The 2,522-nt window shown below is 44.0% G+C and overlaps 1 protein-coding gene across 1 annotated transcript in view; it reads left to right on the top strand.

The window, feature by feature from the left end:
- Nucleotides 1–2,522, top strand: part of FHIP1A (FHF complex subunit HOOK interacting protein 1A) — a gene marked incomplete at its 5' end in the record, with an annotated part of 38,547 nt that overhangs the window by 28,447 nt on the left and 7,578 nt on the right. The gene's annotated exons all lie outside the window — the stretch shown is intronic.

The raw sequence follows: 2,522 nt of genomic DNA, 5'->3' as shown, positions 1-2,522 counted from the left end.
CACACACACACACACACACACACACACACACACACACACACACACACACACACACACACACACACACACACACACACACACACACACACCCTGGAAGGCAAGGTAGTGTGTTGGTTAAGAGTCCTGGCACTGGAAACAGATGGTCTGAATTAAAATTGTGACTCCATTTACTAACTGTGCACTTGGCATTCTGGTCATCTTTAAATGTGGATAAATAATAAGCACACTTTGTAGGGTTGTTGTGAATATTTAAGTAAGTTGATACTTTAAGAGTGCTTAGAACACTGCCTGGCACATAATAAGTGATTAATAAATGTTCTGAATGATAATTCAGTTATTAGTACTTATTACGTATGTGAAACATTTCTGGAAGAATACACTTGGATCTGTTAACATGGGTTGCCTCCAGGGAGGAGGCCTGTTCTTTATGTTCCTATTCTGCTTGAAGCAGAGAAATTTTAAATCATTTTTGTCTTTATTAAAATAGAAAAACCGTTGCTGAAGTCCAGACAAGAAATGAGGCGTCTCTGGCCTCAGGCAGTCCTGGCAGGGGAGGTGGCGGTCCACGTTTGGGAGATGTTCCAGGGTGGACTCTGCAGAGCTGAGGTGCAGGGTGATGGCAGCTCCCCTTGGAGTCTGGGAGCTGGGGTGGGGGACCACTGAGGCAGGGAAAAGAGGGCTTGAGGGGAGAGAAGGAAACGGCATAGTATTAGTTCTGAAAATTCAGTATTTTATGGGTGCGGAATTTATCTGTCTTCCTGGAAGAAAAGGGGAAAAACTACACCCTCCATCACCGCCCCCCACACACCTGTAGCTTTCCGAATTGTAGCTGACTTTTCTCGTTTTCAGCTGCTTGCCAGTTTCCCCTAGCAACTGCATTTTGCTAAGGAGGTGTTTTTTTTAAGTGCTAGAAAGCAACTAAGAATAAAACAGGAACTTGAAAGTGTTTAATGTATGTTTCTTACTGCACACGCCTAAGAAGCTGTAATTAATGTTATTAGTGGATTATAATGACAATCTGCTGACCTTGACCTAATATTCTGTCGTTCAAGAGAGATAGCGATGACCCTGACTCTCACAGGGCGCGGGGGCAGGCTGGGTTTTTTCCTCCGTCTCAGTAGTGATGGACTGTAGACTTTCTCCCCTGCCACTGCACCGTGCAGCTTTCGTTTTTGTAGGGTGGCCAGGTGAGACCAGCTCTAGTCTGGGCCTATGGCAGAGAAGCTCAGGGCTCCACTAAGGAGACAGGTTTTATAGGAGACTCTTTCCACCCAAGTATCACCTGATTCACCTGTCTCTACTCCCCTGGAAGGAAATAGATGCTGAGCCCCAGGGACTGCGGGGAAAGCCCGGGTCTGGGGTGGAGGAGTGAGGACAGCAGCAGCCTTCCCCTGTCTGCCTGGAAGACTAGAATTAAGAAGAGCTACCGGTGACATTTTCGGGGTTCTTGATGGAACCCCATCAAGTTGCTTTCAAAATGGGGTTCCAGTCCAGAGTTTCTGAATGTGTTTGGCAAACTCTCCCAGTTTTGTAAGCAAGGGCTCAAAGAATTCATTGACCTCCTGTGTCATGGAAAGTGACTCAGGAGCTCTGCCCCCGACCCGACCCGCAAGGATGGCGAAGTTGGGGCTAATCTCCACACACAAAGGGAAAGTGTCTCTTCTGAGTTCCCAGGCCCCTAAGAAGACATCCTCTGTGCTTGTGGCACCGGGAATATTGCCATTATCCTGTTACTTGCAGGTGTGGTTTGCTGTTCCCATTTCTCACAAACAGCTTCTGCTTTCTTACAAAAAGGGTTTACCTCTTCCGCTAACCAAGGCTTCTGAATGAAGCATCTTGTGATGAAGTATGTTTTTGTTAAACTCATATTAATGTTGGTGAAATCTTCATAAGACATGCTTATTTATCAAGGGTTATGTGCTTTTGTCATAAATATGCCATGGTTTAGTGACATCATCAATAGCTCCACTGGGGGAAATAGAAAATTCTCATTGATTTTGTTTAATGGGCCACTTTTATGGTGAAAATGGAAAACATCTTCAAGTAGTTTTATTAATGCCAGATTTATTGTCTGGATTTTCCCTGTCTTCAATGAACACAAACAGAAAGCATATTACTTTTCTGGTGACCCAGATTAGTCACAGTTTCTTTTTGCCTATTGTTTTTTTACAAACTGCTTTTATAGTGATAGGGATTTTCTTCTTTAAGGAACCTAGGACACACCAAACTCCAGCTCTCCAAACTGAGTCCCTTCTCTCTCTCTCATCCCCACCTCCCCCTGAAAATTAAAGCATGGCTCTAAAATTACAGCCAAGCCCACCTTTACCTCTCATCTTCTCTTCTGGTTCTTCCACATTGTGACACTGACAAGACAGAGTCTTTTTCAGGTGCTTTTGGGGGATAGGCAGACCCCCGTTCACAGTGCTGCTGTTTGGTAAACATAGTTGTATGTGTTTGCTATTCTTTAACGACACGAAGATTTTTTTGTTACTAAAACTTTTTTTTTTTTTTTTTTTTTTTTT

The sequence above is a fragment of the Lipotes vexillifer genome, unplaced genomic scaffold (genome assembly GCF_000442215.2).
Source record: "Lipotes vexillifer unplaced genomic scaffold, Lipotes_vexillifer_v1.1 scaffold2539, whole genome shotgun sequence".
NCBI classification, from domain to species: domain Eukaryota; kingdom Metazoa; phylum Chordata; class Mammalia; order Artiodactyla; family Lipotidae; genus Lipotes; species Lipotes vexillifer.
The sequence above is the reverse complement of the archived record's forward strand: the minus strand, read 5'-3'. Positions and strand labels throughout refer to the sequence as shown.